A 24085-nucleotide genomic window follows, 5' to 3' on the forward strand; every position below is an offset into this window, starting at 1 on the left:
TTTCAATTGATTGTTTTCGTCTTCCGATAGTTTTTCCGGTACACCTTCTGTCAATTTTTTAATTTTATTTTCCATCAGGTCAATGTGTTCCCACAAAAGGTTTTTTTCTGTCTCCCACTTTTTATCTTTGTCCTCAATGTTTTTCTTCAGCTCATCAATTTCTTTTTTAAACTCCGTTTTAATTTCTTCTTTATTTTTCGCCATGTTGTCATTTATTTTCTGTAGTTCTCCCATGATTACATTGAGCGATTTTTCAATACTTGCGGCATCATTTTTGTTAGTTCCAGCCTGACTCGTACTTCTAGTGTTTATTGTGTACATGTCGATTTTCGTTGTTTGTTTAATGCCTGTGGCGTTTTGTTTTGAGTTTCCCGCCGTGCGGCTGGGTGTTTTTGTGACCTCTGGATTACCCATAGCTGTTATGTATCTGTTTTACCTATATTTTTCAGCTGTGGTTTACCGCTTAAACAACCTAACTTTTTGTGTGTTAAGTTTCTTTCTTTTTCACTTTAAGTCTTAGATTTTACGCCTTGTTGGCTTTCTTGAATTATCAGGAAAAGCTCCACTAATTTCAGATTATGTAGACTGTAAAATTTTGATTTATAAGGACTCTTTTACTATTAAATTATTTTTAGTAATTAGGATAGATTTTTCACACAACCTTCCACTAACACTCTCTCTACCTAAGTCAACTTTTAGTAAGGAACCTATGGCTGGGCTGATCTCGCAATGGAGAGTTTCATCGGAACCTTCCTTTTCAGATCTCCGTATCATAAGATTCGCCTACTGGGGATTGAGGTCAAGCCACTCCCTCACAGGCGTATTCCTAGAAACACGGGCTGGGTTACTTTTAGGGACACGCTTAAAACTAATGTTAGTAGGAGGGGGCATCTCAATAGTAGTGCAACGGCTTTTGGATTAGAGAGCAGATTGCCTGCGCTAAACCAATCCATAGAGGCTTATCACAGCAGCTGTCCCGTAAAAACAGAGCCGCATCTGCTCCTGGTGGTCTAGTAGGCTCTAAGAACAATAAGAAAAACGGTACGCAGACTAGGGTTGGCTTAACCATCAACCCCGCTAAAACTACAATCATTCCGTTAGCCGGAAGTCACTCAGAAATTGGTCCCTTGGCTTCAGAGTGTTGGAGATGGTCAGCACGGTCAAGTATCTAGGCTCAAAGAACCTGACCCTAATCAAGGCTACGAAAGCACTAAGGGTGTGCTATTGGCTTGCCGGGAAATCCTAGGGTACAACCCAAATATTATCAGGTGTACACCATGGGTGCCGTGGATTTCTAAAGCATCGCAGACTTCGGTAGGACTTCAACTGTCGAAGCTGCAAAGACTGTGCGTAGGGCGCAATGCGTACGTGTCCGACGGCAGCACTGGAAGTAATGCTAGAATTCACAACGCTACATATGGTTTATCAAACAGACAGCTATATAGACTTTGCTCCAAATGACAGCAAAAGGAGTTGGCAGAGGGAAGGTAATATCGTCCCAGCAGATGAGATGGTAATCAAACAGACAGCTATACAGACTCTGCTCCAAATGAGAGCAGAAGGAGTTGGCAGAGTTAAGGTAATCTCGTCCCGTGAAGGCGCTAAGTGAGGAAATGCCATTAGCCCTTCTCCCAAGAGTCTGCTGTCCATTACCAAAATAGTAAGCTTCACTAATAAGTTCAAAGTTACCCTTGGCAGTAAGGCGGAATAAAATGACTCAACGCTGAACCTGCTGCTAAGGGAAAGCACTATCAAGTGGTACACCGACGGCTCGAAATCGTCGGAGTGAATTGGTGTAGTTGTCGTAGGGACACGCACCAATATCTCCATTCTCATGGAAAGTATTCCTAGCATTTTCCAGGCGGAAGTCTATGCTATAAGTTAGTGTGTAGAAATAAACTTCTAACGCAACTGTCACAATAAAAGTATTGCCATACTCAGCGATAGTCAGGCGGCACTCTAAACGATCTCTGCTTATGAGTTCAGCTCGCTACTAGTGCAGGAGTGCATAGAACAGCTGAACGGCCTATCAAATCACAACCGAGTGCACCTTATTAGGATGCGTGGTTACAGGCCCGCTCTGTAGCCTCCATAAGTTAGATAATGTTAGGACCAGAACCATCCGTAGCGGTTGATCCATATAGCATTAAAAAGCTGCTGCGTTGGGAGGAAAGAGCAGGCAGGGAGAGACATTGGCAGCAACTTCAATTCATGCGCTATGCCAGGTTGCTATTGGGGAATTAAAACCGTAACCAATTGACCAACTTGATATCCGGGTACCATCAAATTGAGCTAGCAGAAAACGACAGAGAAAAAACATTATTTTCAGTATACGGGAGAAAATACGAATTTTGCCGTTTGCCATAGATGATGTTCTACCTGACATGATTGTCTATGTCGATGACTACGACGTTCTCCGAGACTAAGAAATAGCCAATATGAGTGAGCAAAAATCGCAATTTTTTAAGGAAAGTGTAGAGTTCTTAGGCTTTACCGGGGTATTAACTAGTCCAGACAAAGTTAAGGCAATTAGAGATTTCAAACATCCAAGCAACTTGCTTCAATTAAGATCCTTCTTAGGTAGGTCACTACTACTTATTCAGATGCTTGCGTTTGACAAACTAAGGAATATCCTCTATTCTGAAGAAATTGTTCTTCACTATCCGGATTATTCAAAACCATTTGATTTGACTACGGATGCCTCTTCAACTGGCATAGGTGCAGTACTATCTCAAGGAAACATATCCATATCAATGATCTCGAGCACGTTAAAGGATAGAGAGGTAAAGTACGCGACGAATGAAAGGGAATTTTTAGCCATCGATGGGGCCCTAAATACTCTCCGACATAATCTTTACGGTAAAAATGACATAATTCGCGGTCTCAGATCGCAACCCTAACTCCAAAATTAAACGATTATATAAACCAAGAAAATAAAATTGTGTGGCATACGCCTTATTGCGTCAGAATATTAACGTCCTAGAGGAAACAATACTATCCGATACATCGACAGCACTTTGTAAAGTATCTCTAACGCATGTGATTGAGACTACGGACAAGCCTCTGAAGTGCCTGATGAACCAGATAATAGTCATCCACACCCGCAAAACGAACTTTCATTTTATTTGGTACAGACTCGACATAAAATTATTTTTAACGACTGGAAGACACTCCTAACAGTAATAAAAGAGGCTGTAAAGCCGGACGTAGTAAATCCCATACATTGCGAACTACCTGTTTTGGCACATATTCAAGATGACTTGGCCAGGACTTTCCTCGCTTCAAAATTCTGGCAATGTAAGAATACGGTAAGAGATGGTGTAAATTAAGACGAGCAAAAATAGATAGTAACGACGGAAGATAATAGGGCACATATAACCGCCCAAGAAAATATTAAGCAGATTCTACTTGACTATTACTTTCCGAAGTTGGGTAAGATTGCGGCAGAAGTTGTAGTAAACTGCAAACTGTGTGGAAGCCGAGCAGAGTAATGCCAATCGCCAAAATAAAGTATTCGAAGTGGGAGAAAAGGTCCTAATAAAATCCCCGCTGTATATTGAAGAAAAGGTTGACGCTGATTTGGGAGCAACCGTTCTTATTTAGGGGAGGGAGGCCAAATATTTTGTCGTTGTTTTTTTATATCTTTCAATATCTTTCCTAAGCCCCAAGCGAATGTTTATGTGCCATAGTGCACTCTCCCAAATGATAATTTTACACAGTTTCAGCACTGTGGCTATGGACAATTGTATTTTTATGTTGCAGACAGACTGAGTTACCATATATTGAATGTTTAATGGAAGCATAGATGCTAAATGAGCTGTTCTGTATCAATCCAATAAAGTAGCTGCAATGCCAGATAATCAACGACAATGCGATGCCATTATTTAATTGTATTTCAGCAAGAAGTAGCAAAATAAGTTCCTCCTGGCTCATAAAAAAAAAACAGGAGCCCCCTTTGCCATATGTTGCATTTTGGTTCATAAGTTAGTAGTAGAACATTGCGAGAAACACTCGAGGCCAATGCGATAGTATCATATTGCAGTTCGCGAGTTCTGTGTTTAATAAATCAGATACACCGCGATTTGGTGGAGTCATACCGAAATGACTGGTTGGTGAATTCGCAATGACAATGCAAAGATGCTCAATAGCAATCAAGGCTTCATTGGGCATTGCGTCAGTGAATGATATCGTTAGATCATTGCACCTTGTAGTGCAAGGCATGCATCTTTATATGTTGGATACTGTTATTCATTCACCTTATGTATGCCTTGAAATGACAATGGTCCAGTGAGTATAACCAACAACAGTCGTAGGTAAAAGCACTCAATCTACTCTGGATTGACTGTATATACACGAACCTAATTATTTGATTTCAATAAACGGGGACATGCCACAACTGGTGTAGTTTTTTTTTGAAGATTTATAGCACGAGCTGTTCGTTTGTGAAAAATACTCGTTGGCCGTTTTTGAGATATTTATAATTCACTTAAGAGTTGCACTGTAAAATTAAAACGATACGTATAACAGTCACTGCTACGGTCGAGACACAAACAAAACAAAAAAATGACACCGCTGACACCGCTTTCAAATGATCCTAATGATTGCGAATAATAGGGATGACGTTAATCTATTGATTGGAATGTTATTACTGTCGATGTCAGACAAAGCCATCAATATCAACACTGTGTCTTCGTTAACGCAATGGCAACGGGAGACGTATTTGAAGCAGCGTTTCTGGGACGCCAACCTTAAAATTGGTCAAAGAGCCATCATCCATGAAGTCAACTTTCCTCCACAACAGTGGTCCGTTGTCAGAATTATCGACATCGCTCCTGGCTCAGTCGGCAAAGTGAGGGTTGTGGACATCAAAACTACAAAAGGGATCATACGGAGAGCAGTCCATAAAGTTGCACCATTACCTATTTCGGATTGAAATGCAAGTATTTCAATGGGGAGCATGGTTTTCTATGATTTGTACAAAATTGCATTTTTTATGTTTTCACTTTTCGCTTTGCACTTTGTAAGCAGTTACATATATACATACACACAAAAATACATATTTTCATACCTACAACCATGCATAAGCACATGCTTACATAGTTACATAGGTAATAAGAAAATAGGCACAAGTTTATCCCGTAAAAACGGGTGCTAACATTATATTAAACACATTATTAATAGAGAAATAAGAGTGTAATGAAATTAAATGTAAAATTAAACTAAAATTGTTAATTGGGCATTAAACTTTGGAAAAGCTAGGTAACTTTGACTTGAAATCCGGGTACCATCAAATTGAGCTAGCAGAAAACGACAGAAAAAAACATTCTTTTCAGTATACGGGAGAAAATACGAATTTTGCCGTTTGCCATAGATAATGTTCTACCTGACATGATTGTCTATGTCAATGACTACGACGTTCTCCGAGACTAAGAAATAGCCAATATGAGTGAGCAAAAATCGCAATTTTTTAAGGAAAGTGTAGAGTTCTTAGGCTTTACCGGGGTATTAACTAGTCCAGACAAAGTTAAGGCAATTAGAGATTTCAAGCATCCAAGCAACTTGCTTCAATTAAGATCCTTCTTAGGTAGGTCACTACTACTTATTCAGATGCTTGCGTTTGACAAACTAAGGAATATCCTCTATTCTGAAGAAATTGTTCTTCACTATCCGGATTATTCAAAACCATTTGATTTGACTACGGATGCCTCTTCAACTGGCATAGGTGCAGTACTATCTCAAGGAAACATATCCATATCAATGATCTCGAGCACGTTAAAGGATAGAGAGGTAAAGTACGCGACGAATGAAAGGGAATTTTTAGCCATCGATGGGGCCCTAAATACTCTCCGACATAATCTTTACGGTAAAAATGACATAATTCGCGGTCTCAGATCGCAACCCTAACTCCAAAATTAAACGATTATATAAACCAAGAAAATAAAATTGTGTGGCATACGCCTTATTGCGTCAGAATATTAACGTCCTAGAGGAAACAATACTATCCGATACATCGACAGCACTTTGTAAAGTATCTCTAACGCATGTGATTGAGACTACGGACAAGCCTCTGAAGTGCCTGATGAACCAGATAATAGTCATCCACACCCGCAAAACGAACTTTCATTTTATTTGGTACAGACTCGACATAAAATTATTTTTAACGACTGGAAGACACTCCTAACAGTAATAAAAGAGGCTGTAAAGCCGGACGTAGTAAATCCCATACATTGCGAACTACCTGTTTTGGCACATATTCAAGATGACTTGGCCAGGACTTTCCTCGCTTCAAAATTCTGGCAATGTAAGAATACGGTAAGAGATGGTGTAAATTAAGACGAGCAAAAATAGATAGTAACGACGGAAGATAATAGGGCACATATAACCGCCCAAGAAAATATTAAGCAGATTCTACTTGACTATTACTTTCCGAAGTTGGGTAAGATTGCGGCAGAAGTTGTAGTAAACTGCAAACTGTGTGGAAGCCGAGCAGAGTAATGCCAATCGCCAAAATAAAGTATTCGAAGTGGGAGAAAAGGTCCTAATAAAATCCCCGCTGTATATTGAAGAAAAGGTTGACGCTGATTTGGGAGCAACCGTTCTTATTTAGGGGAGGGTGGTCGACAAGGTCGACCTCAAATGAAAAACTACCGATACAATAGTTTTTATATAGTTTCTTTTAATTAAATTTCAAGCATTTTTACCTGTCAGATAACACTGTAGCTGACTGTGAATGAGCGTAGATGTACCTTGTTACTTTCAAAAGCACCGCCTTTATCAATGGCACAAAGTAAATGAAATTCAATGACTACCCGAAGAGCCTTCCCCAAATGTCGACTCAATATAACCCACCATCATGCCATGCTAAGCTTAACAATTCTTCACGAGCTGTGTAAAAAGAACTTGCAGCGTATCTCTGAATTGCGCATACGAGCAATTAATGGACTATTCGCTACTGTTGTAATCTGTGCTATCATCTCCGTAGCTTTCGCGTTTTTTTTTCAAATTTCAAATCGGGCTTATTTCAAGTAACAAATCCGTGGGTTGTCGACAACACCGTCACTACCACATATTATGAAGAAGTAAGTGAAAAACACTTACACACGGATTGTTACTAACACGCACAAACGAGTAAAACCAGCACTTAAGATGGGACAAAGTGACCTAAAGTCAGTCTGCAATCAGCAGTTGGTTGTGGACAACACCGTCACTACCACATATTACTAAAAAGTAAGTGAAAAACACTTACACACGGATTGTTACTAACACGCACAAACGAGTAAAACCAGCAATTAAGATGGGACAAAGTGACGTAAAGTCAGTCTGCAATCAGCAGTTGGCTGAATGGTTTGGTGCGGATGGAGGCCCATGTCTTGGGTATGAAATCAAACTAATTCTTACTCGATAAAATATCATATATTCCTTTTTTGAAATGCCAAATTGTCCAACTATAATCAAATTGCCACTCAACTTGAAATAATATTAATTTTGATACATTTATTTGTACGTGCACATACTCAGTCCGGCCTAGACTCGCAGATTCGCTTTGTCACACTGCAAACGCACTAACACAACAACATTTCGTGACAGTCGTTTGGTTGGGTTCGTGTTCATCCCTGCTCAACACCTTCGTTGGCATCGCAAACAGCATCTACAGATTTGTATGACACTAAGTCCTCTGGCATTAACTGTTGTACAATAGTTTTGAATTTACACACACTTTGTTGCCAAAATCAAACTTTTTTTTTATATTTTGTGTGTACATCGGGAGATATGTATATAGTCGATGAGAGTATTTTGTGAGTTGATGATAGTAAAAAAATCTGTCGGCACAAATTATTTTCATTCACAGCTACTTTTCCATAACCATTATCTAACAATTGTTTGGAAAAATTTGCGGCAGATGGATCTTGAAGCATATGAGCGCGCATGTTCACTGTCAGTTGTACTTTTTAAACATTACGCCACAGTCGCGATGGTTTAAGCAAGCGTTGATGTCATTCATGTACGTTGTACCTGAAATAACGGGAGGTGTCAGTCTGAGTTTAGGAGTAACAGAGTGCCGCCAAATATTTTGTCGTTGTTTTTTTATATCTTTCAATATCTTTCCTAAGCCCCAAGCGAATGTTTATGTGCCATAGTGCACTCTCCCAAATGATAATTTTACACAGTTTCAGCACTGTGGCTATGGACAATTGTATTTTTATGTTGCAGACAGACTGAGTTACCATATATTGAATTTTTAATGGAAGCATAGATGCTAAATGAGCTGTTCTGTATCAATCCAATAAAGTAGCTGCAATGCCAGATAATCAACGACAATGCGATGCCATTATTTAATTGTATTTCAGCAAGAAGTAGCTAAATAAGTTCCTCCTGGCTCATCAAAAAAAACAGGAGCCCCCTTTGCCATATGTTGCATTTTGGTTCATAAGTTAGTAGTAGAACATTGCGAGAAACACTCGAGGCCAATGCGATAGTATCATATTGCAGTTCGCGAGTTCTGTGTTTAATAAATTAGATACACCGCGATTTGGTGGAGTCATACCGAAATGACTGGTTGGTGAATTCGCAATGACAATGCAAAGATGTTCAATAGCAATCAAGGCTTCATTGGGCATTGCGTCAGTGAATGATATCGTTAGATCATTGCACCTTGTAGTGCAAGGCATGCATCTTTATATGTTGGATACTGTTATTCATTCACCTTATGTATGCCTTGAAATGACAATGGTCCAGTGAGTATAACCAACAACAGTCGTAGGTAAAAGCACTCAATCTACTCTGGATTGACTGTATATACACGAACCTAATTATTTGATTTCAATAAACGGGGACATGCCACAACTGGTGTAGTTTTTTTTTGAAGATTTATAGCACGAGCTGTTCGTTTGTGAAAAATACTCGTTGGCCGTTTTTGAGATATTTATAATTCACTTAAGAGTTGCACTGTAAAATTAAAACGATACGTATAACAGTCACTGCTACGGTCGAGACACAAACAAAACAAAAAAATGACACCGCTGACACCGCTTTCAAATGATCCTAATGATTGCGAATAATAGGGATGACGTTAATCTATTGATTGGAATGTTATTACTGTCGATGTCAGACAAAGCCATCAATATCAACACTGTGTCTTCGTTAACGCAATGGCAACGGGAGACGTATTTGAAGCAGCGTTTCTGGGACGCCAACCTTAAAATTGGTCAAAGAGCCATCATCCATGAAGTCAACTTTCCTCCACAACAGTGGTCCGTTGTCAGAATTATCGACATCGCTCCTGGCTCAGTCGGCAAAGTGAGGGTTGTGGACATCAAAACTACAAAAGGGATCATACGGAGAGCAGTCCATAAAGTTGCACCATTACCTATTTCAGATTGAAATGCAAGTATTTCAATGGGGAGCATGGTTTTCTATGATTTGTACAAAATTGCATTTTTTATGTTTTCACTTTTCGCTTTGCACTTTGTAAGCAGTTACATATATACATACACACAAAAATACATATTTTTATACCTACAACCATGCATAAGCACATGCTTACATAGTTACATAGGTAATAAGAAAATAGGCACAAGTTTATCCCGTAAAAACGGGTGCTAACATTATATTAAACACATTATTAATAGAGAAATAAGAGTGTAATGAAATTAAATTAAAATTGTTAATTGGGCATTAAACTTTGGAAAAGCTAGGTAACTTTGACTTGAAATCCGGGTACCATCAAATTGAGCTAGCAGAAAACGACAGAAAAAAACATTCTTTTCAGTATACGGGAGAAAATACGAATTTTGCCGTTTGCCATAGATGATGTTCTACCTGACATGATTGTCTATGTCGATGACTACGACGTTCTCCGAGACTAAGAAATAGCCAATATGAGTGAGCAAAAATCGCAATTTTTTAAGGAAAGTGTAGAGTTCTTAGGCTTTACCGGGGTATTAACTAGTCCAGACAAATTTAAGGCAATTAGAGATTTCAAGCATCCAAGCAACTTGCTTCAATTAAGATCCTTCTTAGGTAGGTCACTACTACTTATTCAGATGCTTGCGTTTGACAAACTAAGGAATATCCTCTATTCTGAAGAAATTGTTCTTCACTATCCGGATTATTCAAAACCATTTGATTTGACTACGGATGCCTCTCCAACTGGCATAGGTGCAGTACTATCTCAAGGAAACAAAGGTACTCTCTCACGTTAAAGGATAGAGAGGTAAAGTACGCGACGAATGAAAGGGAATTTTTAGCCATCGATGGGGCCCTAAATACTCTCCGACATAATCTTTACGGTAAAAATGACATATTTTGCGGTCTCAGATCGCAACCCTAACTCCAAAATTAAACGATTATATAAACCAAGAAAATAAAATTGTGTGGCATACGCCTTATTGCGTCAGAATATTAACGTCCTAGAGGAAACAATACTATCCGATACATCGACAGCACTTTGTAAAGTATCTCTAACGCATGTGATTGAGACTACGGACAAGCCTCTGAAGTGCCTGATGAACCAGATAATAGTCATCCACACCCGCAAAACGAACTTTCATTTTATTTGGTACAGACTCGACATAAAATTATTTTTAACGACTGGAAGACACTCCTAACAGTAATAAAAGAGGCTGTAAAGCCGGACGTAGTAAATCCTATACATTGCGAACTACCTGTTTTGGCACATATTCAAGATGACTTGGCCAGGACTTTCCTCGCTTCAAAATTCTGGCAATGTAAGAATACGGTAAGAGATGGTGTAAATTAAGACGAGCAAAAATAGATAGTAACGACGGAAGATAATAGGGCACATATAACCGCCCAAGAAAATATTAAGCAGATTCTACTTGACTATTACTTTCCGAAGTTGGGTAAGATTGCGGCAGAAGTTGTAGTAAACTGCAAACTGTGTGGAAGCCGAGCAGAGTAATGCCAATCGCCAAAATAAAGTATTCGAAGTGGGAGAAAAGGTCCTAATAAAATCCCCGCTGTATATTGAAGAAAAGGTTGACGCTGATTTGGGAGCAACCGTTCTTATTTAGGGGAGGGTGGTCGACAAGGTCGACCTCAAATGAAAAACTACCGATACAATAGTTTTTATATAGTTTCTTTTAATTAAATTTCAAGCATTTTTACCTGTCAGATAACACTGTAGCTGACTGTGAATGAGCGTAGATGACGGCCCTGAACTGTTTGTGAACGGCACTTACCTTGTTACTTTCAAAAGCACCGCCTTTATCAATGGCACAAAGTAAATGAAATTCAATGACTACCCGAAGAGCCTTCCCCAACTGTCGACTCAATATAACCCACCATCAGGCCATGCTAAGCTTAACAATTCTTCACGAGCTGTGTAAAAAGAACTTGCAGCGTATCTCTGAATTGCGCATACGAGCAATTAATGGACTATTCGCTACTGTTGTAATCTGTGCTATCATCTCCGTAGCTTTCGCGTTTTTTTTTCAAATTTCAAATCGGGCTTATTTCAAGTAACAAATCCGTGGGTTGTCGACAACACCGTCACTACCACATATTACGAAGAAGTAAGTGAAAAACACTTACACACGGATTGTTACTAACACGCACAAACGAGTAAAACCAGCACTTAAGATGGGACAAAGTGACCTAAAGTCAGTCTGCAATCAGCAGTTGGTTGTGGACAACACCGTCACTACCACATATTACTAAAAAGTAAGTGAAAAACACTTACACACGGATTGTTACTAACACGCACAAACGAGTAAAACCAGCAATTAAGATGGGACAAAGTGACGTAAAGTCAGTCTGCAATCAGCAGTTGGCTGAAAGGTTTGGTGCGGATGGAGGCCCATGTCTTGGGTATGAAATCAAACTAATTCTTACTCGATAAAATATCATATATTCCTTTTTTGAAATGCCAAATTGTCCAACTATAATCAAATTGCCTCTCAACTTGAAATAATATTAATTTTGATACATTTATTTGTACGTGCACATACTCAGTCCGGCCTAGACTCGCAGATTCGCTTTGTCACACTGCAAACGCACTAACACAACAACATTTCGTGACAGTCGTTTGGTTGGGTTCGTGTTCATCCCTGCTCAACACCTTCGTTGGCATCGCAAACAGCATCTACAGATTTGTATGACACTAAGTCCTCTGGCATTAACTGTTGTACAATAGTTTTGAATTTACACACACTTTGTTGCCAAAATCAAACTTTTTTTTTATATTTTGTGTGTACATCGGGAGATATGTATATAGTCGATGAGAGTATTTTGTGAGTTGATGATAGTAAAAAAATCTGTCGGCACAAATTATTTTCATTCACAGCTACTTTTCCATAACCATTATCTAACAATTGTTTGGAAAAATTTGCGGCAGGTGGATCTTGAAGCATATGAGCGCGCATGTTCACTGTCAGTTGTACTTTTTAAACATTACGCCACAGTAGCGATGGTTTAAGCAAGCGTTGATGTCATTCATGTACGTTGTACCTGAAATAACGGGAGGTGTCAGTCTGAGTTTAGGAGTAACAGAGTGCCGCCAAATATTTTGTCGTTGTTTTTTTATATCTTTCAATATCTTTCCTAAGCCCCAAGCGAATGTTTATGTGCCATAGTGCACTCTCCCAAATGATAATTTTACACAGTTTCAGCACTGTGGCTATGGACAATTGTATTTTTATGTTGCAGACAGACTGAGTTACCATATATTGAATTTTTAATGGAAGCATAGATGCTAAATGAGCTGTTCTGTATCAATCCAATAAAGTAGCTGCAATGCCAGATAATCAACGACAATGCGATGCCATTATTTAATTGTATTTCAGCAAGAAGTAGCAAAATAAGTTCCTCCTGGCTCATCAAAAAAAACAGGAGCCCCCTTTGCCATATGTTGCATTTTGGTTCATAAGTTAGTAGTAGAACATTGCGAGAAACACTCGAGGCCAATGCGATAGTATCATATTGCAGTTCGCGAGTTCTGTGTTTAATAAATCAGATACACCGCGATTTGGTGGAGTCATAAAATAAATTTAAAATCTTACGAACTTATATTGAAAGTCACAGGCTCACTTAGTTTTATGACTATATTTTACTTATGGTGTATATGGGGGGCCGAGAAGTGGAAGAGCTGACTGCATTAATTTTTGACATGTTGAGGTATATTTGAGAACTTATTTTCAAGCAATTTTATAAATGTTTAAATATAAACATATATATATATAGAGTAAAGTCTGCCGGTTGTTTCAAAATCCTGAATATTAATTATATGGGAGCTAAGGCAAGTTTTCGCCCGATATCTATTTTAGGCGCAAAGATACACTGTTATTAGAAAAATACGCTCTCTCAATTTCATTAAAGTACCTCCCACTTTGGCTATATGTGGTATAAAGTCAGCCGGAAGTTCGAAAATATTTATATTAGGTATATGGGGACTAAGGGAAGTATTGACCCGATTCAAACCATTTTTCACAAAAAGGTATATTGGTATCAAAGAAACATTTTCTGTAATTTTCAAGAACATGTCTCACAGATTCACCACATATTCGGTAAGTGGGGGAGGTATGTACATTAAACCTATTACAACTTACAGTTGTATATCTTAATTTTTTGCTTAGTGGCCCAATTACGGTCATATACGAACTCGCATACACTTTTTTTCGCTGCACAGACGGATAGACTGACGGACGGACAGTCACCCGAATTTTAAATCGTCTCGTCGCTAATTATATATATTTACATATACATATATATATATAGCTCTATATATATCTCGATTAGAAATTAGGTGATACAAAAACCGTTGCAAGAGCAAAAAAATTCGTAATTTCAATTCTTCTGCTTGAAATCTAAATCATTTCGTTCCTATATGCATTCGTTCCTTTGATGGATTAAAAATCTGTGTTATAAATTGCATTATTCGGAATGAAATATTTTTTGGAAATGTTAATATGTTCTCTGGTCAAATACAATGCATTTTTAGTAATGAATAAAAGCTATTCACAATTCAAATGTAATAGCGGTTTCTTTCTCACAAAATATGCTGTGAATATTGCGTGTTATTTTCTCAAGATTTTTTTAGGTTCGTTTGTTTTTTAAAAGTATTTCTTTCTTATCAGAAATAGGTTCAACATGTTCTGCCTTTCTCAAAACGTAAGGGTAAGAGTAGTCCAGCAATGTTTGTTTATCGTTTTTAATAGTTATACCAAGTTTTTCTACTAATTATTATGAATCGGTCAATTTTGTACCGTGATTAGTGGAAATTGCGAATGAGTTGCTTGGAATTTTTTGGTTCATTTATTATTTACAAAATGGAACATTGATATACGAGTATTAATGAGGCAACATTTTCATCGAGGAAAGAAAACGCTATAAGCTAGAAAGAATTATAAATCTCTTCCCTGATTATTAGAACCTAACCCAAGTCATCAAGGTAGCAATTTTCAAAAGGCGTGATAACATAATAATCGATGTGCAAAAATAGGCGACAACTGCCAAAAGTTCGACGCATAGTAAAAGATACATGTCCATTACCCCACATCATCGGAACACTAAACCCATTGTCTAAGGCATCAAATACTTTGCGCATGATGATTGATACATTTTTTGAACATCGATTAAAAATGCAAATGTTCAAAGATCTAGTTCGGTCGGAAGGAATTAAGCTAGCCTTTATTGACATTCACATTAGATTATTTTCATTGCCTACTTTGAACTTGGTAAAACTATCAACAAACAATATTTCTTTACGTTTCTGGACCAATTGAACGTCAAGAGCAAGGGTAGACCATAGCTTTTCAGCCAATGTAGTATGCAATACCTCCTTAAGTTAAATATGGGCGTCACGTTTAATTGAAATAAATCTATTTAATTCTTTAACTTGTTTTTTGATATTTTTTATTATTCCTATTAACTTCAGTATAAGCTACTTATACATAAAAGCTAATATAAATTAAATTTATATAAAGTTATATATCCAGTAAATCCATTTGCTCTGAAGTGCTTTTGGAAGTTTCTGCGTACTTTCTTGCTTTTATTCTCAAATCCACAATACTAATTTTTTTACTATATACTGATGCAATAGCAGCCAGATCAATTGGGTTAGTGTAAATAGGAATCCAGTTTTTTGGTGAAGAGTCGTTAATTAGAGTACCGCTCTGAAAAAATATAATAATGAAAAATATATATTTAAATAGACTTGCCATTAGAAGTTAGCAGTCATTCAATTCAATTGATAAAATGAGTACTATCCTGATATAACTCTTAGTCACATCACAATGCGTCGTTATCCCGTTTAAAGTGATTATAGAAGACGACGGATCAAAACGAAATTCTACTATATCAGTATTATTTAGGTTTTAAAAAAACGCGAACCGTGTTTTAAACAAGAAAATTTATAAGATAATCTTTTTGAGAAAGATTTCTCCGTATTTTTAATTGCATTTGAAAAATGGTTTATAAAGGGTGGACATTTATTCTCAAAATTTACACTAAAGAAGTTAATAAAATAAACTAGATACTACAACATTAAAAAATACATAAAACAAGTAAGCGCCAAGTTCGGGTGGAACCGAACACTTTATACTCTTGCAAATTGCAAAGATCAAAGTAGAGATAATTTCTTTAGGTGTTAGGAAAACTTTATATTAATAAATGTTGCAAAACAATTCGAAATTCATTAATCGATGAAATTTTAAATGGATTACAATCAAATTTGGTATTTTAAAAAGTTATTTTATAGGTCATAAATTAAAATCATCTTCAAATGAGATATATATATCATAGTTTGGACCAATTTATAGACCAATTTAATTCATATTCCCACACTTTTTTAAGAAAACTTGTTCATTTGTTTTATTAAATTATCACACATTTTGTCGGGGGGAAAGTCGGAAATTATTATTATATACAGGCTATCTAGGGGACAGAGAAAGGGATGGGCTAGTTGAGTTAATTTTGACATTGTTGAGGTATAGTTGAGATCATATTTTCAAGCAATTTTATAAATATAACTCACACATTGAATGACATGTTCGGCATAAGGTTTGATAAGATAACGAAAATCAATATAGTTATGTACAATAGTATTTGGGAGTTGGAGTAATTCGTACACTAAATTCACATATTTTCGGCATTAAACTATAGTATATCCAAAATTATACGTTAAGCTATTGTATATCCAATATTAATCAGTTAATTTTGCTAAGATATCTTACATAATATCTGCTATATATGGCATATGGCCAACCGGAAGTTTGAAAATCTTATGCTAGGTATATGAGAGGTAGGGGTAGTATTGACCCGATTTTATCTATTTTTGACTATTCGCAGAATAAAATGCTTCTGAATGTCCCTGAACCTCACATACCATCACCAACATATACCATATCGATTAAAATCAACCTTCGTGCTTCCTCATGTATGTCAGATATGTTAAAATAAATATACTGAACCCTACAACTTTCATTTTATTGTCTTTAAGTAACGTAAAACACAAAATATAATTCATAACACCATAAAGCATTCATAATGACAAAAAATTTCGAGCAGGGCACACTTCATATTAATTGACCTTTATTTGTTTATTTGTACGTACATATTTTGCCGTAAGCGAAGTGACATCAAACCCAATGTTTTGATGATAAAAATAATTTGGTAGTTTTGCAACAGATTTGGTAGGCATTTTGGTATCCAAAGAGTCACCGACGCAAAACCGTGGACTGAATCAGCTGATACGACCTATCTTATGAGAGCGCAATGTAAATGAACACTCACCACCGTTTCTACCGTCCGCTTCAACAGACCGTACGATAGGATATCCGCGATAATTGGATTTTTTCCGTAGAAACATGTGAGCTAAGAGAGCAATCTCTTGCAACGCAGGGTCGCCAATCTCGATATTTTGTAGTAATTAAAAAATGAACTTGAATATATTTGAAATATTCTTAAAATAACTCAAAATCACAGTCGAATACACTTATTTATAAATAGGTAAACTATTTTTAATAGTTGGATTTTAGTTTTAAGCTTTTACAGTATAAAAAATTATAACTCAAAAACTAAATGTGTGAAAAATCGTGTATACAAATAGAACAATGGCAACATTGGTGAAATGAAAACAAAAGAGAACAATTGATTTCTGCGGTGCAACTACGGGCATAACTTTTGACAAATTGCCGGTGACTGTTTGTGCTATAAGCCGTAGACCGAATCAGCTGATACGACTTATCTTCTGTACGTGGATATCCTCGAAAATTGGATTTTTCCTGTAGAAACGAGTCAGCTGATCGCTTTTTTACAACATATAACAGTATCCATATGTAGAAATTTAAAAATTAACTTGAATAAATTTGAAATATTCTTAAACTAACTCAAAGTCGAATACAATTATTTATAAATAGGTACACTATTTTTTGATAGTTGGATTTTGGTTTTGATTATTTATAAATTATAGCTTAAAAGCTAAATGTATGCAAAACTTCCCAACGCTTCTACTGTTCGCTTCTACCTTTCGTAACGTGGGATATCCGCGATAACCCGTTTTATCCCGTATAAAAGATTCTGCTAATTGCTCTCTTACAATGCAGGGTTGCCAGACTCGATATTTTGTAGTAATTAAAAATAAATTTGAATATATGTGAAATATTCTTATGCCTGAAATACATGTGCAGATATTCTGCAAGTATATCTGCACAATTATCTGCAGCTAGAATACATGAGCAGCAAAAAAACTGCAGATGATTACTGAATGTAAACAAAAGATACGTTAAAGTTAAATTACATTTTTGGTCCTAAAATAACTATTATTATAATTTTTGTTTGATTTATCAACCGACCTTACCAACTATACAAGAGGAACTGGATCATCACCTCTACGACACAATTCGTTTCGTAAACAGTCCTGAGCGCCACATTAAGATTCGTTCTACGATCCTGCGCGCTGTTCAATTCGTTTTACCTTCCCGATACGATACCGATCCTGGCGATACAATTTTTCGTATTTGGTGCTTATTCAAACATCGGCCTCCAAAAATATTTTTAAAATTTAACGTTGATACAATAATTGTAAAAATTGAAAATACAAATTAAGTTAAATAAATTGTTTACGCCCCATACGACGGCATTCTAATTTTAAACGTGTGAGCGACTTTTTCTTTGAAAAAAGTAAGTGTTACTTTTATGCAAATAATGGTTGTTCCCCAATATAATGGGTACAATTTTTAACATGGTCCTTCGAGCCTTACCGAAAGGCACCGTCGGATTTTTATTTACAAAAAAATTTTAATAAATATATTGCAAAAATAATTCCAAATGAGTGCAGTGGAGTTAAAAACAAAGAAAGTACAGTGACTGAATGTGCATATATGCACACATGTGTAGACAAAATATCAATTACACTAAAATTACCAAGAATAAGTAAAAAATTAAAAAGACCAAACCTACCTAATAACAAGTAAGGAAGGGCTAAGTTCGGATGTAACCGAACATTTTATACTCTCGCAAAGTCAAATAGTATACTCGTTTGAGATTTCTTTGTGGATTGACTGATATTTTCGGTAGAAGGTCAACTATAGGCACTGGGGTCCACATATTTAGTACTTAGGGGCTTCCACAGTTTTGGTTCGATTTAGACAATTTTTGGCCGCAAGGTGGCATACTTTAATTGCATTATACACGCAAAGTTTTACCCCGATATAATCATTGTTACCTGATTTGCATAGTGGAAAGTGAAAGAATCAGATGGAATTGAAAATGGTGTTACATGGGAAGTAAGCGTGGTTGTAGTCCGATTTCGCCCATTTTCGCACTATGACATAGAAACATGAAAAGAACGTGATGCACCGAATTTGGTTGAAATCGGTTGAGCAGATCTCAAGATATGGGTTTTCACCTAAAAGTGGGCTGTGCCAAGCACACTGACTAATTTTGAACGCGGTTCCTATAAAGCCAAGTTATACCATCTCAGAGATAAAATTTAATGACTCTGGCGTGTTTAGTGCTTGATTTATCGCGCTTTTATTAGTTTTTAACAGTACCGTTATATGGGGAGTGGGCGGATCTCCCTAATGTGATCCTGTGTACCAAATAACAGTCTTGTATCTTATTGCGGAGCTTAGTTATTGCAAGTTATTTGTTTTTGATTAATGGCGTTTTGTGGGCGTGGCAGTGGTCCGATTACGCCCATCTGCAATACCAACCGTTTTACGGTACCAAGAAACATGTCTACCAAGTTTCATACAGATATCTCAATTTTTACTCAAGTTAGAGCTTGCACGGACGGACGGACGGACAGACAGTCACCCGGATTTCAACTCGTCTCTTCATCCTGATCATTTATATATATATATAACCCTATATCTAACTCGATTAGTTTTATGTGATACAAACAACCGTTAGGTGAACAAAACTATTATACTCTGTAGCAACAGGTTGCGAGAGTATAAAAACAAACCAAACATACATATAAGTATTTTTATACTCTCGCAACCTAATGCTACAGAGTATAATAGTTATCCGCAATAAGATACAAGACTGTTATTTGGTACACAGGATCACAATAGGGAGGAGCGTCTGCAGTTAAAATTTTTTTTTTTAAAGTGGGCGTGGTCCCGCCTCTAATAGGTTTAATGTGCATATCTCCTAAACCGCTAATGCTATAACAACAAAATTCACTGAAAGCAAATGTTTTTAGAACCTTTACCCACAGTGTGAAAATAGTTGAAATCGGGTGGCAACTGCGTCCACTCCTTATATAACGGTACTGTTAAAAAAAAAGCGCGATAAATCAAGCACTAAATACGCCAGAGACATTAGATTTTATCTCTGGGATGGTATGAGATGATTTTATAGGAACCGCGTTCAAAATTAGACAGTGGGCGTGGTACAGCCCACTTTTAGGTGAAAACCCATATCTTGGGATCTGCTTAATCGATTTCAACCAAATTCGGTGCATGACGTTCTTTTTATATTTCTATGTCATAGTGCGGAAATGGGCGAAATCGGACTACAACCACGCCTATTTCCCATATAACACCATTTTCAATTCCATCTGATTCTTTCACTTTCCACTATGCATATCAAGCAACAATGATTATATCGGGGTAAAACTTTGCGTGAATAATACGTTTAATGTATGGCACCTTGTGACCAAAAGATATCCAAATCGAACTAAAACTGTTCAAGCCCCTAAGTACTAAATATGTGGACCCCAGTGCCTACAGTTGACCTTCTACTGAAAATATCAGCCAATCCACAAATAAATCTCAAACGAGTATACCATTTGACTTTGCGAGAGTATAAAATATTCGGTACATCCGAACTTAGCCCTTCCTTACTTGTTATTTATTTATTTATCCCAGGATTCAAAGTACATATTACATACAAAGTATGCACCTATAGAGGTGTTGTAAAACACCTGTACATAGGACTGGTAATATTAGTTTATTATAATTAAGTACTAATCTATTAATAACAATGTCATTTATAAAGAAAAACAAAAGAAAACATTTTTAAATATCAGTGTCTACAATCCACTCAGTTATTTTCTTTTTGCTTGCTTTATTTTCAATATTTAACAACTTTAGACTTAGCGGTAACATATTGTAGTATTTAATTGCTATATATTTCGAGTCTTTATAAGATATATTTTTATTAATCTTTGGTAACTGTAATGGTTTAGCTCTAGCCTTACCTTTATATTCATTAAATACCTCTCTACAATCGGAATAATGATAATAGGGTGACTCAGAAATAAATTTCTTTTTAATACCCAGTACGGGTGTTCTCTCGTTTTTATCACATAAATGATTAATTAATTTGTCTTGTATTTTTATTAACAATTTTGTAACATTCTTATAACTACCTCCCCAGGCAATAATTATATAGTTGACAATACTATCGAATAATGCGTAATAAATTGTTTTTAGTGCTTTCTTGTTCATTATATTTTTAAACTTTGAGAATATAAATAGAAAATATCTGGTTTTTTTATGACTTTTTTGATATGAATATCCCATCTCATATCTATCAAAATATATACCCAAGTATTTACAATTATCAGTTCTTTTAATAGTCTTATCATAAATTTTTAACTCAAAACTTAGAGTTAAGTAATTATTACACATCCAATTCCCTATTAAACTTAACTGTACATTCATTTCTGATTGAGCTTCAGCCCAAGATTTACCTATACATTTAACTATTGTATCATCTGCATAAGCTGCCAAACAGTTTTCAGGTAGTTCCTTAAAGATATCATTTACATATAGAATAAAAAGAAGTGGTCCCAAGATTGTAACTTGAGGCACCACTATTTGAACTTTACATCATTTGCTTTTTACCCCGTTAACTTTAACTACTTGATATCTGTTTTTAAGATAGTCACGAATTAAATCAACAGCGATTCCTCTGATTCCATATCTATATAATTTATCCAGCAATAAAACATGAGCTACTGTTTCAAAAGCTTTCGCTAAATCCAGGAAAGCTATCACTGTTGAACTATTTTAATCAATATTAGTGTATATAAAACTGGTAATTGCTACAATTGCATCCTTAGTGCATTTATTTTTCAAGAAACCATATTGGTTTTTCGCAATAATTTTTGAGTCTGTTATGAAGTTATAGTATATATAATTAAGGATATGGACGGTAGTTATTAGTTTTATGTTTGTCTCCTGATTTATGAATTGGTAGGATTTCTGCGCATTTTAATCCATTTAGCCATATTCCCATAGTCATACACTTATTAAAGATAAATTCCAATGGCTTACTAATAAATTTACTTATTATTTTTAAGACTTTAGTGTTAATTCCATCAACTCCCCCAGCTTTGTGTTTTAGGTTTCTGATAACTTTTTCAATTTCTTATTCATCAGTTGGCTTAAATTGACTTTATTATTTTCAATATTATAAACCGTATTGTTATCGTTTTTTTCATTTTAGCAGCTAAATCTATACCCACATTACTTAAAAAATTTACAAAAGTATCAGCAATTTCCGAAGGGTTAGTGATCTTCACATCATGTTCCATTAAGAAGTCTATATCTTTAGATGCCGTTACAATTTTACCTAATTTTTGATTTACATAATTCCATAAGTCTTTACTACAATTAGATTTACTATTTATAGAATTACTCTCATAATTACACTTAGTAATTTTTATAACTTTGTCCAGTTTTTTACAGTAAGTATTTTTAGCCTTTAGTTCTATATTATCTTTATTTTTTTCCATTTATTAAATAACTTCTTTTTAGTACGACATGACTTCATAATGCCAATCAGAATCCACTTTTTACGCTGTTTAAATTTACGCTTGTTGTGTTTTGGTTTTACATTAGCATTTTTTGATCAACTTTTGTATTTTAGCTATGAGACTATTAGTAGCAATATTTGGATTCTGTATATTTAATATGTCTTCCCAAAGTACATTTTTACTATTTTTCTTCAGTATATTATAACTGAGATAATTCTTCAGTTCTTTATGATTTAATAATTTACACGTATTTAATGACAAAAACAAAATATAATGATTAGTGATAATGTGTTTTTATTGATTTTACGTTGGGAATATTTGTTTTAACAAATTATCAATTATCTATACATGATTCATCCTCACTATAAGGCCTGGTAGTATTATTAAAAAACGGTACATAATTCATATCTAAAACACTTGATAGTAGTAGATCTGGGTAATAGTCTACATCATTTAAATTTATATTGAAGTCTCTAACTAATATATGATTTTTAATCTTAGAATTAGTATCCATGTATATTTTTAAATTGTTAATAAATTCCTCCTTAGGGATGTCATGTCATCTGTACATTCCAGTTACCTTTAAATTTAAATTATTGTTAATACTTATACATGTAGAGAGAAAACTGCAACGCTGATATTATCTACGGATGTGGAGTCTTTAGAGCATTTGAGACATACATTATTATTCCATCTGCCTTATTTATACAGCTTTGATTATAATGTATGCTATAACCATTTAATGAATATAATTTATGTTCAATTAAATTCCACGTTTCACTTTAAACTATAACATGTGGTTTACATATTAGACTTTTTAGCAAAAGTTCAAGTTTTATAAAATTCGCATCGAGACTTCTGATTTTGATATGAAGTATGAGAATGTCACTGACAGCGAACTTCTTGCTTAAATCTTCTAGAACAGGGGTTCCCAAACTTATAAGTATCGCGCCTCCCTACTGCTTAAAATGAATATGCCCACGCCCCCCCTTGGTCCCAGCAAGTAGCAGCATGTGGGCTCGTCGAGCAATTGTAAAATAAAATAAGAGTAATAAAGTTCAAAAATATATTTTTAGGTGTTTTACTATAAAAATACTGTTTTTACACATTTGTAAACACTTTACATATAAAGAGTCAATGTGAGCTTGCATACTTTTGACAATGTTTCCAATTCTGGGTGAAATAGAAGAAAGTGCGCAACGTAGATCACTAGCAATATCTAGTTTGCTTCTGTACTTTGTTTTTATTGCTACAACTGCTGAAAACGCTTTTTCGCACAAATAAGTGCTTGAAAAAGGTAAAAACAATTTTAATGCTTGCTCTGCTGTGCTGGGATAAACTTTGAGATATTTAACCCAGAATTGTGCCTTCTCCATCTTCTCAAAATCATATTGGGCAGCAGAATCATTTTTTAATTCCAAAGTTTGCTCTTGTATAGTATCTGGCAGCAAGTCTATGTCGACGTGAAAAGGGTCGGTCGCTAATCGATAAATAATATTATTGCACGAGTCGGGAAAGTAGCGCTTAAATTCGTCAGTGAGGTGCTGCAAATGGTTTGATATTTTATTCTTGGTGTCAGTTTCGTTCAAAATCTCCTTAAAGATTGCTTCTTTTGTGATCGCAAAAAGTTTAGGAAAGCAGGAATAGTTGGACGCCAAAATTTTGCGCTTCCACAGTTGCAACTTCTCAGTATATGCCGTGATAGCATCCCGATGATAAATTATGTTCGAATCTCCGCCTTGTAATTTCAAATTCAAAGTGTTCAATGAATCGTAAATATCTGACAGATAAGCAAATATTACTTGGACCCATGGTTTCTTAAATTCCAATAATAATTCACTTTGTTTTTGAATTTCT

At 35.7% G+C, this 24085-nt stretch overlaps 1 non-coding gene across 1 annotated transcript in view; it reads right to left on the minus strand.

Annotated features, from left to right (window-relative positions):
• Nucleotides 1–14919: 14919 nt before the first annotated feature.
• Nucleotides 14920–24085, minus strand: part of LOC118681920 (uncharacterized) — a 221023-nt gene continuing 211857 nt past the window's right edge. Inside the window, exon 5 of the transcript XR_011395274.1 lies at nucleotides 14920–15131. This is a non-coding gene — a transcript (uncharacterized protein). The remainder of the gene's footprint in view (nucleotides 15132–24085) is intronic.

This window comes from Bactrocera oleae, chromosome 3, assembly GCF_042242935.1.
Source record: "Bactrocera oleae isolate idBacOlea1 chromosome 3, idBacOlea1, whole genome shotgun sequence".
Lineage (NCBI taxonomy): Eukaryota > Metazoa > Arthropoda > Insecta > Diptera > Tephritidae > Bactrocera > Bactrocera oleae.